General features: G+C 41.0%; 1 protein-coding gene and 1 pseudogene across 4 annotated transcripts in view; both read left to right on the forward strand.

The window, feature by feature from the left end:
- Positions 1-4789, forward strand: part of LOC105538374 — a 33168-nt pseudogene extending 28379 nt beyond the window's left edge.
- PPM1B (protein phosphatase, Mg2+/Mn2+ dependent, 1B) overlaps positions 3803-17389 on the forward strand; it is a 75874-nt gene continuing 62287 nt past the window's right edge. For all 4 annotated transcript variants that reach the window (XM_011978205.1, XM_011978202.1, XM_011978204.1 and 1 more), the window contains exon 1: positions 3803-4287. The gene's annotated coding sequence lies outside the window, so the exon portion shown is untranslated. The remainder of the gene's footprint in view (positions 4288-17389) is intronic.

Consider the following 17389-nt stretch of genomic DNA (forward strand, 5'->3'; position numbering starts at 1 on the left):
GTTGGCGCCTGTAATCCCATCTACTCAGGAGGCTGAGGCAGGAGAATCGCTTGAAACTGGAAGGCGGAGGTTGCAGTGAACCGAGATTGCACCACTGCACTCCAGCCTGGACATCAGAGTGAGACTCTGTCTCAAAAAAAAAAAAAAAAAAAAAAAATCATCTAGGGAGCTATTTTAAAATTCACCTTTCTGACCCTTGTCCCCAGAGTCTCTGATTTGTAGGCATGAGTGGACCTGGGAATCTCCATCCCAGAATCCCAGATGATTCGTAGGTTCAGTATCATTTGTGTCCAATTGATTTTATAGTAAAAGAAGGGTTGTTGATCTCGTCTGTTAGATATAGGATGCGCAGGGATAGGAGAGCAATTAAGACTAAAATGATCGCGAGCAAGACCAGTTCAAATGGTTTCTATTTCTTGAGCGTCTGTAATACTGGTGTTGGTTAGTTTTGTTGTGAGGGTTGAGGATAGGACATATAAGACTAGAAAGCTGATTAAGGATACGATTATAAAAGTGTGATCATGAAAAGCGATTAATTCCTCTATAATAGGGGATGTGGCATCTTGTAGACCTAGTTGAACTGGGTGAGCCATATAAGATATATAGGGTTTAACCTATGACTTAGCTTTGACAAAGCTATGAAATAATTTTTCTAATATCTCATTGAAAAAGTTATACAGGTTATAGGGTTGGCTTGAAACCAGTTTTAGGAGGTTCGATTCCTTCCTTTTTCATCTAGTTTAATATAGGTTGGTTCTTCAAATGTGTGGTAGGGCAGAGGGCAACCATGCAGTCACTCCAGGTTAGTAGAAGGCTGCTCAATTAATAAGACTTTACATTTTGAGGCAAAGGCTTCTAGGTTATATGGATTATTAATATTACCACTACTAGGGAGATGAAGGAGCCTATAGATGATAGAAGATTTCATGTAGTATAGGCATCAGGATAATCAGAATAGCGTCGGGGTATTCTGGATAGGCCAAGAAAGTGTTGTGGGAAGAAAGTTAAATTTACACCTACAAATATAATGGCAAAGTGAGCTTTGGTCTAGAGTATAGCCTGAAAATAAGGGGAATCAATGAATAAAACCCCCCATGATGGCGAATACAGCTCCTATTGACAGGACATAGTGAAAGTGGGCTACAACATAGTATGTGTCGTGTAGTATGTGTCACTATGCTGTAAGAAACACCATTCTCACACAAACTTGATGAGTAGGTTTTAAAAACCTGACTTGCAGAGGCAGAGCCGCCGCCCTGCCGCGACTTTCAGACTCCGACCATGGCCTAGCGCCGGTGGCAGTGGGCGAGCGGCTGCTCCTGGAGGCCGGCGACGCGGCCTGGTTCCTTGAGCCTTGCAGGGCCTCCGGGGCCGCGAGCCGGCTCACAGGCGGTAGGAATTTGTTTTGTCTCAGATACCCTATTTCAGTCTTGTGAGGCATTTAACATCTGCCTGTCCAAATGTATATAGTATATCACGGGGTTATCACACAACCCTGGACAGTAAAACACACAGTGGTGAGAAATATACAGATCACCGATCCTTTCAAACTCGGTTGGAGAGACTTGAAAGGTCTGTATGAGGACATTAGAAAGGAACTGCTCATATCAACAACAGAACTTAAGGAAATGTTGAGTACTACTCTGATGGAAAAGGAAAAGCCTTTAGACCAGTTATTGGGGTGCTAATAGCCCGAGCATGTAATATTCATCATAACAACTCCCGATCCGATGTCGTTTTCACAAGCAGATTGCTGAGAAGGTTCTAGGCGGCGTCTCTTAAAAAGCATTGCTTTCTGTTAATTTGACCTGTGCAAGCCAGCCAGCGGGCCATAGCCTTAATTGCAGAAATGATCCACACTGCTTCACGATGACGTTATTGACGATGCATGTTCTCGAAGAGGAAAACACAGTTAATAAGATCTGGGGTGAAAAGAAGATACTTCTTTTGGTTTTTTAAAATCTTTCTTACCGAATTACAAGCTTTTTGGAACGCGTTTGCTTTTCAGATTTGTCTCATTAAAAAGTAAAATGTGCTTGCTCAAAAAACAAAACAAAACAAAAAAACCCTAATTGCAATTAAGTCTTTGTTTCTGCCGTCCTTATGATGACCTGGACAATTGTCCTATTACTAAATTTGCCCTTTTCCGTAAAACATTGACAGCCCCTAACCTGAATAGCACTCTGTTGGGTCTAAGCTTAAATTGTCTGCCCAAACCAATTTATACCAAAGTAGGAATTAGGTTTAAGTTCTCTTTTAGGACATTCGGATTATATATCCTAAGGTATTACAATACCTCTATTACACTTCTGTTTCTCGTTTGGAGAATTAACGTGGCAGCATTGTCTAATTTGATACCTGGAGGAGTCATGTCCACTTTCCCTATCGGCCTGTCAAACCCGTATTATTCATTCTTGACTCATCCTGTGACTTTGTGAAGCCTTTCTTGGTAAACCTATCCACAAGGAAGACCCTTTATGTCATCACCAGCCCTTGTGCATGTTTCAATTATAGTACCTATCATCTTGTACTGTGATTGCCTAATTTATTTTTGCATCTCCAGCTCTACATACAGTACCTGGCAAACAGCAGGTGCTCAATAACTGCGAAATGAACGAGTCCATGTGAAGAGACTAGGCCAGGAGTTTTAAAAACCAATGTTGACTGTGAAACAAAATACGGAAATGTCAAGGGCTAGTGTAAAAATAATCTCTAATAGCACAGAATCCTCCTAAAGGGAACACCTGTCCCACTTTCTCACGTTGCTTTCCAGGCTCTTCCGACACCCCAATTTCCCGCCCACTTTTCTCCCTCCGGGGGACAGGTCAGGCAGGTATCCCAGCTCGGCGGCTCTGATAGGTCGGCGATGATTTCATTGTTAGGGAACATCCGGGCCTTTCCCCTCCCCGCAATACCTCCCCAGAGCCCGGCCTTCCCAGTTTCCCACTCCCGCGTGCGCCCCACCCGCGGCTGAAGCAAAACAACTGCCTCTCCCCTGCCCACTTCTTGTCCTCGTCTGAGCCATCCCTTCCCGTCTACGCCGAAGAGAGGCGTTTATTTCCTCCAATAGGGGCCTAGGAGGACTTTCTTAGCCAATCAGTAGCCTAGCCCTTGCAATTCCGGGTGGGACCAAGCGTCCACACCTATAGCCGGACTGCTCGTTGGTCCCTTATGGCGCTTGATTTACGCAAGGCTTAGAGGTCAAATACAAGGGGGCACGGTCCTCACAGAACGTAAAGGATCCGTACAGACTCTCTGGGTTTGACCGTTTTCTAAGACGAACCAATCGCTTTTCAGATACCTCCCCGCCTTTTCCGCGTTCATTTGAAAAAAAGCCGGTGTGACGGACTTGGAAATTGGCTCAGTGACTGACCCGCAAAGAAAGCCAGTGACTGGGGGTTCGGACCACGATTTGGACCAATAAGAGAAGGCAATCGCTGGGGCCGGGGCTTTGCTAGGAGGAGCGCAGGTGGGCGTTATTTGATTGACGGCGGGCTCTACTTATGGCTGGTAGCGGGGGCTGGTCCCTGACGTTTGGGAGGTAGGACCTAGCGGAGGCGGGGCCGAATAAAGTAAATGGTAATAAAGGGTTGGGTCTCACTTAGTGGGCGGTGTTTGATGGACAGCTGACCTTGCCAATTGAAAGTAGCCACTGATGTCCAATGGGAAATTAGAAACTCAGAGGCGGGGCCGGGTGGGCGGGGTACACTAAGTACGGAGGTGCCGAGGGAGCAGCACTGGGAGGGGGAGCGGTAATTGACAAGACTCCCAGCAAACCAGAGGCCGCGACAGGGCGCGCGGCATCCCAGTGGGTGGGAGCTGGAGGCGGGGCTCCCTGAGGGGCGGGGAAGGACTAGGGTGCAGGGAGGGGGTTGCAGAAGGAGCCGAGCGGCTTCTGCTCAATGGCGGAAAAGCCGCCAGTGCTCTGACTGCCTCGTTCCCCTAGCAGTTGCGGGGGAGTTTCCTGCCGGCGCGGCTGGAGTCTCTGATTCTCAGGGTTAGGTGGTTGGAAGATGCTCCAGAGAGACGAGGCTGCGGCGGAGGAGGTGGCGGCGGCCGAGTCGGCAACGGCGCTGGGGTGGAGAGAAGGCAGCAGCGGCGGCGGCGGCGGCGTGAGGGGCCGGGCGGTGTAAACAGCCCCGTAGGCGGCGGAGGCGGTCGGTGGTCGAGACCCCGAGGGGGAAGCGGCGGCTGAGTCAGGGTCGCGCCTCCGTTGGAAACTTGGGTTGAGTACCGCGGCGGGCGCGAGCGAGGCGCCCTAGACATCTTCTCCCTCCCTTGCCTCAGGTAAGGCCGCCTGGCGCCCCGCCGGAGGGGAAGCGGCTGACTGGCCGGGCCGCCGAGGCCCCGAGCCCTGGGCAGGTTTTCGCGGTGCCGCCGAGCCGCGGCCGGGGCCTCTGTCCTTCCGAATCCTCGCTGCTTTCCCCGCGGAGCCTAGGCGGGGGAACGCCGTGCCTGGCTCTCGGGTAGGCCCCTTCCCCGGCCGCCGCCTCCGCTCAGCTGAGGACTGGGAGAGGCGCGGGGAGAGAATGGGAGTTTGCTCGAACGCCTGGACGCCAACTGATTCCCTTTTCCCTCTTCAGTCTTCAAGCATCTCTTTCACACGAAAGCGCTGGGGCTACCCCAAGCCTTGGCTCTTCTCTTCCTGGTGCATGCCCTCTTTGAAAACACTATCTTTTCCCTTTCATTTCCTCATCAGCTTCTGCCCTACTCTGCGCTCCACTTCACTTCCTTGTTAAATCGTCTTTCTCTGCTGTCTACGCGTTCTACCCTCGCCTTCCCTCCTTAGTGGCTTTAAATTGTGTTTCTCTTCTCATCGTACCCCCGGCATCTCTTGTCTGCCTTCCCTAGCACCATCCTTTTCAGATGTCATTCCTAACAGCGAAGTTACTAATTGAAACTGCCACTTATTTTCAGTACCCCAAATCTACCGGAGCCCCATTAAGAGTATAGACTGACAAGCCATAGATCAGTTTTTTTAATAGTTTAAGCCTAACAGCCTTAAAAAAAATTGTATTATTAAACGTAAAGTGTGAAAATAACACCTAAAATGATTTTTTAAATGAAGGACTCAGTGAGTGTTGGAAATAGTTATTTCTTCATTTTTTAAAAATTGCATGACCTCTCATGTCAGATTTAGCAGATCTAGGACGTTTGCCCATCTTATCTGGCAAAAAAAGTGCTTCCTAGGCATTTGATAGCAGCCCAAATTCATCAATATTCAATTTCTTCTAAAAACTTTTTTTAAAAAGAGACATTAATAACTAGGAAGCTGTTTTGATAAAGTCACAGTTAAAGAGCTTTTAAAATAGGCTCCACATGTTTAATGTATCAAAATAAAGTTGGCAGGCATGTTGTAAAAGGATTATTTAGGAATTTGAGTAGTCTTAGTGTTATGTAGCTATTTTAGGAAAAACATTCTTTTTCTGTTAACAAACGTTTACAACGACGGTGATGTGAGAATTACTGAGGCTTATTGTGGGATTAACACAGGAACTGTCTTTATTTGAGCTACTGCATGGATGAAGAAGTGGTAAATTGTTCAGGGTAGGCAGTGTAAGTCACAGTATGTTCTAGGAGATGGAGAAACATGCTATGGACACTGAATGTTAATAGATGTTATTTCATTTACTTTCTCTGTTGTGCAATAGCAAAGTTCCTATTGTTGGCCTACTTTTAAATAGAGCATTTCTAAGTAAATAGTGAGGCAAGTTATTCTAATTATTATGATAGTCTTTTCCAAGTGAACAGGCCTGTTAAAAATATAGCTGAAGTAATGGTAATTTTTTAAGGAAATGTTTTTGTAGGTCTGCCAAATGGACAGTGTGTTGTTCTAATCGAAATTTTAAAATTAAGTATTTAGAACAGAATATTTTAGTCAACAGATTTTCTTTCAGGGATAATCTTTATTTTGTGCTGCTTCTCTCAATGCCTTCTTTGTCTTTTTTTTTTTTTTCTTAATGATTGTTGTGTTTTCGCCTCTTCATTTGTTTTTGCTCTCATAAAGTCTTATAACAGTTTCTGCAGTGGTTATTGCTGTGTATTAGTATGCAGTAGTAGTTTTATTTGAGCTTTCATGCTTTAAGATTTCATACTTTAAGATATCCTCTGGATTTGTTGAAGTGATTATTCTCTTTGATGTGACCAGCAGAGCTTTCAACACTGTTTTCTTACACTGGGTGTCTGATTTCTGTGAAGACTCTAGGAATAGGTGAAAGGCCTTTCAGTTTAGTCATGTCAGTAAATACTGTTTTATGTTAGTAATTCACCTAATTACTAAATTCCTTAAGATTACATCATCTGAAGGAATGGTGTAGTGTCCAAGTAATTGTGCTTCTAAGAACAGCTGATTCACAGGTTGACAAGGTCAGAAAAAGTGGCTCTTGTTGAAAGTTATCTTTGCTATAACAAACATTTTTTTATGGAATCTTTTGAATTAAAATACGATGCTGATTATGTCTTGGCAGTCTTGGAATAGTAGAATTGGCCACAGTATCACTTAGTGATTGTGGTGATTTATTAAAAAGAGGCTATATAGGCCAGGTGCGGTGGCTCACGCCTGTAATCCCAGCACTTTGGGAGGCTGAGGCGGGTGGATCACTTGAGGTCTGGAGTTCGTAACCAGCCTGGCCAACATGGTAAAACCCCATCTCTACTGAAAATACAAAACTTAGCCGGGTGTGGTGGCGCATGCTTGTAATCCTATCTACTCAGGAGGCTGAGGCAGGAGAATCACTTGAACTCAGGAGGTGGAGGTTGCAGTGAGCCGAGATCGTGCCACTGCAGTCTAGCCTGGGTGACAGAGTAAGACTCTGTCTCAAAAAAAAAGAAAAAAAGGCTATATTTCATGAATATTTTTGTGTGTAACTATTTTAAAGTATTTTGTGACATTACTTAGCATAGAAAGTAGTTAAGTAGTATAATTCTAACTCTCACTTTTAAAAAATGCAGCATGTAGTATTTTATATTTTCTGTGAAATATGCCTTTCACAATTCACTGATTTTAATAAAAATTAGTCAGCAAACAAATAACCATGGCATCAGAATAACAAAAGTTTTTTAATCCAAAATTATAATAGCAAAATTTATTCAAGTAATAGCATAAAATGTGAAATCATGATTAATGGTAAGATAATTTTTGGGAGTATGATATTCCTGGATTTTCAGTTATTCTTCACATTGTACCTGATTCTTTTTGTTTTTCCCTTACTGAACTAATTTCAGAATTGGAATGAAATGGAATACTGCTATTTATATGAGCAGCTTTGAAGTTTTATTGTAAAATGTGTCTTACATATTATATTAGCAGAATTGATGGTTAAGAGTATGGACATTTCACTATCCTATACTTAAACATTGATGGTAAAATGGTTTTGGGAAATATTTAATTTTTGTAGTTTGTTTTGGCTGTCATAAAATTTGCAGAATGACAACTTTTTAGCTTCTAGTGGCTGATCTAACAAGAACAGGTGAAGAAAAAGATACGTGAGCTTCATAATCTGTATTTTTTCTTTGTTTTTGTTGGTGATGCTTACTTACATCAAAACATTGAGTTAAAAAATGGGCTTTCATCTTTTGGACTAATTTAAGTATGCTATTATCTTTGATTAGCCATTTTAGAATCTTTGCAAGTAAAATGTTTCTAGGCCAGGCACAGTGGCTCACTCCTCTCCCAACGTTTTGGGAGGCTGAGGCAGATGGATTGTTTGAGATCAGCCTGGGCGACATAGCAAGACCCTGTCTCTACAAAAAATAAAGTTAGCTGGGCGTGGTGGTGTGCACCTGTAGTTAGCTACTTGGGAGGCTGAGGTGGGAGGATCACTTGAGCCAGGGAGGTCAAAGCTGCAGCGAGGTGTGATTGCACCAGTTTACTCTAGCCTGGATGACAGAGTAAGACCATGCCTCTATTTTTAAAAAAATTCTGATGTGATTTAATCTCTTTGTGTCCATTTGATTTAAGATGATTGACACTTTGGAACATTTCCATCTATATTCCTTTTCTTAAAGACTACGTAGAAGACTAACAAGTGTGGCCAGGTGCGGTGACTCACGCCCGTAATCCCAGTACTTTGGGAGGCCAAGGCGGGCAGATCTCTTGAGACTAGCCTGGCCTGACCAACATGGTAAAACCCAGTCCCTACTACAAATACAGAAATTAGCCAGATGTACTGGCTGGCCAACAAAGACTGTTAGACCAGATAGTTGAATGAGCGTTATGATGAAAAGAACCCTTTACTAAATTATTGATGATGTTATGAAATTTTCCAAAAGCGTAATCTATATAGTGTACTTATTTTTCAGAGTATTTAAAGATTTTGAGAGTTAGTTTTTAGTAGCATATAACATCCTAGGAAACATAAATACTGTACGATAACTTACATACTTTTTTTCTTTTTTGTTTTCTTTTTTCATTTCTTTTTTGCCCCTCAAGATCTCACACTTTATAGTTTTCATTCAAATTACAGGGTGCTTTATTTCTCCCCTTCAGGCTAACTTTAATAACAACCATAAACCCTTTACTGAATTATGGTAAATCATGACACAAAAGAGTGCTTAAGTATATTTTTTCTTTTTGTTTTACTATAACTAACTTGTGATCACATCTACAATATCTTGTTATTGCTTGGCCTAACATACACCTTTTTAAGTAATACTCTTCATGGCCGGGCACAGTGGCTTATCCCTGTAATCCCAGTACTTTGGGAGCCCGAGGTTGGTGAATCACTTGAGGTCAGGAGTTCGAGACTAGCCTGGCCAACATGGTGAAACTGTGTCTCTACCAAAAAATAGAAAAATTAGCTGGGTGTGGTGGCACATGCCTGTAGTCCCAGCTACCCCGGAGGCTGTGGTGGAGAATTGCTTGTACCCAAGAGGTGGAGGTTGTAGTAAGCCAAGATCATGCCACTGCACTCCAGCCTGGACGACAGAGTGAGACCCTGTCTCAAAACAAAAATAATAATAATACTCTTCGTAATAACTTGTTTAACCACAAGAACCTTGTAGCTTAATCAATTGTAGTATTTTAATTTGTTAGTTCATATATTATACATTTGATGTGGTTTATAACATTTAAAACATATTTTACTAATTTAAAACTTTTGATTTATCACATAGTTTAATATTAAGTTGCTAAATGTAAAATGGATTCAAAGGTTTCTCTTGGAGAATGTTGAAGTATCATAAAGATTGTATTTTTTAGCTTTAAATTGATTCATTTCTTGAAAATTAAAAATCTTGAAGTTTAGAAACATAACACTTCTTGGGAAATTGTTTTGCATCCTTGTGAACAGAAGAAGATCCAGTTAAATCCGATCTCAGAGGAGACAGACAAATTTTGGAAGCCATCTATTGACTATTAAGGAACTTGTCTTTCTCTTAGAGATGGTACCAACTACTGGTAGTGATACAGGGAGGATAAGGCCTGTCTCTAGGATTGCTGCGAGTATTGTCTATGTAGAATGTCCTTCACTTCAGAATCTCTTGTGAATGAAAAGTACATTTGTGTGCTAGAAATAGGAAAAAACCTTGTCTTTTATAGAAAACTTTTAAAATGCGGTTATGTTATCAGGTAGATTCAAACATATAATACACAAGAAAATAAAACAAATGAGTAAGTGTTGTTTGCCTGAGAGGAAGTGGATTTGATAAAGAATACGTAATTTGTAAGAGTTTGAAGGCTTGCGAAGCGCTTTTAAGCTTGAGAGTAATGTCACTGATTTTGAAATCTAATTACATTTTATTTTCTTGATGTATAGGTATTAAGAGCACTCCTCGCATTGAAAAGGGATAGTTAATAGATGCTCTTATGAGTAGTAGAATCTAGGAGTGTCAGTATGGGTGTTTAACCTATTTGGGCAGTGTTTTTCTTTTCCCTTGTTCTGACTAAAGCATTTATCTGTGAGATGGGGAAATGGCATTATCTGTTGAAGACAGGTGGCCCTTCTTAGTCCCTTAAAAAGAGGACATGGCTGGGCGCAGTGGCTCACGCCTGTAATCATAGCACTTTGGGAGGTCGAGGCGGGCGGATTGCCTGAGCTTAGGAGTTCAAGACCAGCCTGGGCAACACGGTGAAACCCCGTGTCTACTAAAATACAAAAAAATTAGCCGATGTGGCGGCATGTGCCTGTAATCCCAGCTACTCAAGAGGCTGAGACAGGAGAATCACTTGAACCAAGGAGGTGGAGGTTGCAGTGAGCCGAAATCACACCACTGCATTCCAACCTGGGCCACAGAGTGAGACTCTTGTCTCAAGAAAAAACAAGAAAGAGCAGGGGGGACATAATTAATTCAAAGCACTACAAATGTTAGACTATATAGGAGATTTCATTTAGGTTTGGGAGTCTTTCTGCTTTTATTTACTCGGAGCTACCAACCCACTGAGAAGTAAAGAATTCAGAATAGTCTAATAGTATTTAGTCTGTAGCCCTCCAGCCAATTCTTATATTCACTGAGTGCCTTCTGCGTGCAAAGGGACCATTTCATGCTAGTATCTGAACAAAACAGACAAAATCCCAAATCCTTGTCCTTGACGATCTTGCATTCTGTTAACCAACAACTCCCAGTTTACATTACAGCTGAACTCCTTATGTGGCTGGCTTAAAAACTTGAGTGGAGAATTTGGGGTGTGTGTGTTTTCTACACTGAACTTAAAAGCTGTGATTACAGCTTTACTATTTTTAACAAAAGGAAAGGAAGAGGTTTTCTGTAATTGGATAAAAACTAAACTGAAAAGAGGAAAGGGGGAAATAGTGTTGTACCTTAGAGAAAGACATTAGTTTAAGATTAAAAGATGACCCAAAGAGAGAAAAAGAGATCCCTGCATTAGACAGACGTGAGGGAAATCTGGGGACTTCAGGTGTTTCCATTTACTGTACAACCTTGGATAGATGAGTTCCTGGAAAGGAGGATGGGAGTAAAGGTGGAACAATAGGAGGAGGGTGAACAGGATTTTTTAAGTCTGATTTAAATAATTGGGATGTACCTATAAAATGTATGTTGTCATTTGTGTTTAAAAAACTTTCTGTTCTTATGTGAGTATAACTGAAGGATTAGTGACTGACCAATAGGGCCTGGTAATATTGTCACTGATTTTAATGGATACTTTTGTGCTCTTAGCAAACATGGCTAATGGAGCCAATTTGTCTCTTGGTTTATTGTGCTCAACTTGGTCTGTATATTTATCACTGCTTCTCCTTCCATAGCTTTGTTGTATTACTTAACGTTGTGCTTTTGCTTTTTCTGCATATGAGATTGTCGCATTGCACTTAGATGCGTGAATCAGGTGCTTAATTTTTGCTTTCTGTTCTTTCTATTGGTTTCCTTTTGAACCAGTTTGGTAAAGAGGCCTCTTGAGTTTATACAAACATTGCAAACTTAAGCATAAAAGATCTTTCATCTTTTTGTTCTTATTTTAATGCTTGGTGGTCTTCTGCTTTCATTTATGAGTCAGTTTCATTTGATCTTCATTGCTAAAGTGAATCAAAATTGATTTTTTTAATTTTAAAGCAAATCAACTTGCATTTATGTCAGTGCCTCAATATAAAAATGAATGTTCTATTTATGACTTGAGGTTCCTCATTTATTATGCCCAAATACGCCTTCAGATTACTAGTGTATTTGTGTGTGTGCATGTATGTGTATTTTTATTATGTATGTATGTATTTTTTGAGACGAAGTATTGCTCTGTTGCCCAGGCTGGAGTGCAGTGGTGCAATCTCGGCTCACCGCAGCCTCCACCTCCCGGTTCAAGCGATTCTCCTGCCTCAGACTCCCAAGTAGCTGGGGTTACAGGCCTGTGGCACCATGCCCAGCTAATTTTGTATTTTTCGTAGAGACAGGGTTTCACCATGTTGGCCAAGCTGGTCTTGAACTCCTGACCTCAGGTAATCTGCCCACCTCAGTCTTCCAAAGTGCTGGGATTATAGGCATGAGCCACTGTCCCCAGCCTAGTTTCATTTTTAATGTATTTTTGTAACTCTGTTACTTTATCAAAATGCTGATGTGCAAGAGAACTTGAATTTTTAGAATATATTAAATTTAATACTATAATTCAGAACAGATTCATTAAGTTGTTCAACATTTGGCCATCTATCTTAGATTTAAAAATAACCAAAAACAACCTTACTTGAATTTTAAAAAATTATCTCTTGTAACTGGTTTTGTTTATATAATCTAACATTTTATTAAATCTTTGGTGGTTGCTGGTCCTAAACTTAAGGAAATTGAGTTTATTTCTATTCAGCTGTTCTGGAGTATTTTGAATTGCAATGTGAAAGTGAAATAACTTTTTTTTTTTTTGAGACAGAGTTTTGCTCTTGTTGCCCAGGCTGGAGTGCAATGGCACAATCTTGGTGCACCACAATCTCTGCTTCCTGGGTTCAAGCAATTCTCTTAACTCAGCCTCCCGAGTAGCTGGGACTATAGGCATGTGCCACCATGCCTGGCTAATTTTTTATATTTTTAGTGGAGACAGGGTTTCTCCATTTTGATCAGGCTGGTCGCGAACTCCCGACTTTAGGTGATCCGCTCACCTCAGCCTCCCAAAGTGTCAGAATTACAGGCGTGAGCCACTGCGCCCGGCAGTGAAATAACTTTTAGCTTAATATGTAATATATGTAGTCGTTTTCAGTTATGCCCCTCCCACCCTCCTTTTTAATAAACTCTAACTCTAGTTAGTAAGGGCATGTTTGGAAAGATTAGTGATGATGTTGACTTGCCTTATTATTCTTACTCTACATCTTGAATCTTCTTCCCAGTGATTATATTTAAGTTTAGGTTACTTACTCTTCAGTTTGCTTTTGCTTTGAGTTACTTTTTCTGCCTATGTCTTTGCTTACTTGATTTTTAAGTACAGGGTGGCCACCAAGTTTGTATACACAGGTGGCTATACAGTAATTGTATATTGATGTTGTGTTACAGAATATGAAAATAATATCTATGGCCGGGGCAGTGGCTCACCCCTGTAATCCCAGCACTTTGAGAGGCCGAGGCAGGCAGATCATGAAGTCAGGAGTTCGAGACCATCCTGGCCAACATGGTGAAACCCCGTCTCTACTAAAAATACAAAAATTAGCTGGGCATGGTGGTTTGCGCCTGTAGTCCCAGCTACTTGGGAGGCGGAGGCAGGAGAATTGTTTGAACCCAGGAGGCAGAGGTTGCAGTGAGCCAAGATTGCACCACTGCACTCCAGCCTGGCAACAGAGCAAGACTCCGTCGCAAAAAAATCTGTGTTTTCAGACCTTATGACCACCCTACAGAGGGCAGTTCATGTAGCTGGGTCTTTTTGTCTTTGTTCAGGTTTATATTGCCAAATTATGGAGTCAAGTATAAGGCATATTTGAATATAAAGGAGTAGTGATAATTATAGAGAACGTCTGGAATCACATCGAACCTATGTTTTTAAGAGGATTGAAAACAATCTCAAGGTAAAAATAAGTTTGATATTTAGTTGCTTGTCAGATACTTTGGCTAAAGAAAGTTCGGGAGATGCTAGACAGCAGTAGTTTCAGTTGTGTATTTGAAAGATGGACGGCTAGAGAGGCTGTCCATATGGTAATGATAATGGTATTATTGTTTCTCAAATGTGGATAAGGTATCTTCTCAACAGATTTAGAGAAATATTTCTGAATTGTTGCTACTGTGTACTTGCAGGTAATGCTGTAGGATGCTTAGCACTGTTTATAAGTGTATAAAGTGTAAGAAGCCTTTATACTTAGTGTGGGTTATATTTCTGGAAAAAGGAGGATAGTGGTTGGGAACATTGACTCCAACGTCATATTCTTGGATTTGAATCCCCGCTCCACCACGGGTAGGTTACTTAATGTTTCTAAACTTCAGTTTTCTCATTTCTAAACTGAGAGTGTTCATAAGATTGTTGGGTTGGGATAATCTATGTAAAGCTTTTAGCATAGAGACTGGCACATTATAACGGGTAACCTTTATTGAATGCTTTCGATTGCTATTACTACTATTAATACTACTACTATTATACTACTAAATGATATATGGTAAGTTGAAAGAGTACTGAAACTTGGAAGCAAAAGACCCTGTTTGTGGTTCCTACTCAAGCTTTTAATGGTTCTGTGGCATGTGTACTTACTCTTTCTAGGATTTAGTAGCCTTAACCTTCAATCTTAACATTTTTATCAGGGTTAAGGGAGAGGCCTGGACCATGTGATATCTTGAGGTTCTTTTGACTCTAAAATCAAGAGTCCTGTTCTAAGATTCTCATTTTCTACCAGAGCATGAACCACGTAAGGGCAATAACTGTGTTAGTTTTGTATGCTGATCTATCCGTGTAGCTATATTGTGTTCTACAAATATTAGCTGAATAAATGAGTAAATAAGCTAAACAGCATCTTCTAGGGAGAGGAAAGGAGTAGTGCAGAGGTCCCCAACCTTTTTGGTACCAGGGACCGGTTTCATGGAAGACAATTTTTTCCACAGATGATGTGAGGGTTTCAGGATGATTCAAGCACGTTATATTTGTTGTGCACTTTATTTCTATTATTATTACAATGTAATATATAATGAAATAATTACACAGTTTTTCATAATGTGGAATCACTGGGAGCCCCGACCTTGTTTTCCAGCGACTTGATGGTCCTATCTGAGGGTAATAGGAGACAATTACTGATCATCAGGCATTAGATTCTTATAAGGAGCGCACAACCTAGACCCCTTGCGTGCACAGTTCACAGTAGGGTTTGCACTCCTGTAAGAATCTAATGCTGCCGCTGATGTGACAGGAGGTGGAGCTCAGGCAATAATGCCAGCCATGGAGAGCAGCAGTAGCTTCACTTGCTTGCCTACTGCTCACCTCCTGCTGTGCAGCCCGGTTCCTAACAGTTCATGGAGGGTACCGGTCTATGGCCTGGGGGTTGGGGATTCCTGGATTCGTGGGTAGGGAGAGGGAAAAGGATGGTTGTTGAATGTATGAACAGGCGGAGGTTGTAGTGAGCCGAGATCGTGCTACTGCATTCCAGCCTGGGCAACAGAGTGACGACACACTGTCTCAAAATAAAATAAATAAATAAATAAACACAAATGTCCTTCTCTTCATTTTTGTTTAATAAATATTGTCTATAGGCATTAGTCGCTTTGGAGAACAATGATAATTCAAAGTATCTTGTGATTTTTGCCTTGTCCTCACTTTTAGAAATCACATGCTTAAAAGGAAAAACATCAGGGTCATGAACTTTTGGAGAATTTATTTTGGGTAGATTTTGATATTTAACCTTGAGGACTCTGGGGGAAACTTAGAACCACTTTAATATTTGGGGGGAGAGTAACAAATTTAATAAATTATAAATCATTTCATACTGGATTTTTTGCTTTTTAATATGAAAAATTTTAATGCTGCAAAACATTATAGTAGTACCCTGAGTGTCTATATACCAATCACCTAAATTCAACAGTATTTTGTATTTTTGCCTGTCTTAGTTCAGGCTGCTGTAAAAGAATACCATAGACTGGGTAGCCTATAAAAAACACAAATGTATTTCTTACAGTTCTGAAAGCTGGCAAGTTCTAAAATGAAGGTGCTGGCAGATCTGGTGTTTGATGAGGGCTGTCTTTCTGGTCTGCACATTTCCATTTTGTGTGCTTACATGGTAGGCAGAGCTAGAGAGCTCTTTGGAGTCCTTTTTATAAAGGCACTAATAGTATTCATGAAGGCTCCAACCTGATGACCGAATTACCTTCCAAAGGACCCACTTCGTATCACATTGGGGGTTAGGATTTTAACATATAAATTGTGGGGGAGGGGTGGACGCAGATTCAATCCATAACATTGCCATACGAGCCATTTAGAAATTACAGAGATGTCATGTCACTTTACTCCTAAATACGTAAGTATGAATCTCCAAAAAATGATTTTCCTCTATACCTGCAAAATTATCTTACCTGACAAAATTAATTCCCCAATTCATCTGATCCACAATCCATATTCAGACTTCCCCAATTGGGTAAAAAAAAAGTCTTACGTAGCTTTCCCCCCACAAACCAAGGTCTTTGAAGATTGTACATTATATCATGTTTGTTATTGAGCCTCTGTTCTCTTACAAATTTAAACACTCAAATGATTTTCTCTTTTTGAGGGCACCAATTGTCTTGTAAAATGTCCTGTATTCAGAATTCATCTGATTATTTCTTTGAGATTTTGTTTAAAACTTATTTCTGTGTCTTCTTAAACTATTAAGTTAGATCTAATGACTGTTAAGTTTAGGTTAACCATTTTGGCCAGGATAGGTTATAGGTGATGCTGCTTTATGTTATATTGCATCAGAAGCACAAACTGCCTGACTTTTTTGTTTGGTTTTTTGTTTGTTTGTTTTTGAGACGGAGTCTCATTCTGTCGCCCAGGCTGGAGTGCAGTGGCGCAATCTCGGCTCACTGCAGCCTCTGCCGCCCATGTTCCATCTATTGTCCTGCCTCAGCCTTGCGAGTAACTGGGATTACAGGCACCAACCACCACACCTGGATAATTTTTGTAGTTTTTTAGTAGAGATGGGGTTTCACCATCTTGGCCAGGCTGGTCTTCAACTCCTGACTTCGTGATTCATGCGCCTTGGCCTACCAAAGTGTTGGGATTATAGGCATGAGCCACCATGCCTGACCAATGCCTGAATTTAACAGTAGTAGTGGTGCTAAGTTTGATCACTGGGTTAAGGGTGGTGGTAAGTGCTAGATGTCTTTGTGGAGAAGGAACATTTTCTCTTTTGTAATTATCAGATGATCATGGCATATACCATTACTATGCAAATCCATTTCCCTTTCAGACTTTCACTTAATAGACTTACTGATACCTTTTTTAAAGGTGGATCTAGACAGGTGTCATCAAACTGTAACCTCTCAGCCCAATTTGGCCTGCTGCTTCTTTTTGTAAAGTTTTATTGGAAGATAGCCATGTTCATTTGTCTATGGCAGCTTTCCCATTACTAAAGCAGAGTTGAGTACTTGAGAGAGAAACCATATGGCCTTGCAAACCCAAAAATATTTACCCTTTTGACCTTAAAAGCGAAAGTTTGTTGACTCATGATCTAGGATGTATGTTTTGTTCCCTTTTTCTCATTGTAGTGGTATACAATTGGTATTTATATATTTGGTGTTTATATTTTTGGTGTTTGTTACATCTCCTGTACTCTGATGTTATTCAAGGGATAACTGCTTTTATCATGGTTAAAATTGTGCAGTTACTGTTTCATTATGTCCCCCAAACCATAAAGTATACCCAGTTAGTGCTACACATGGTATGTAAAATCTTCTGTTAAAAGTTTGGAAATATTTCAGACATAGAGTTAAAAATATTGAACAATGAAGTACCCACCACCCAGCTTAGTTTAGGTAGTTGAAGCTCTTCTGTAATCTTCCTGAATTCCATCTTCTTTCT

Source organism: Mandrillus leucophaeus, unplaced genomic scaffold (genome assembly GCF_000951045.1).
Source record: "Mandrillus leucophaeus isolate KB7577 unplaced genomic scaffold, Mleu.le_1.0 Scaffold190, whole genome shotgun sequence".
Lineage (NCBI taxonomy): Eukaryota > Metazoa > Chordata > Mammalia > Primates > Cercopithecidae > Mandrillus > Mandrillus leucophaeus.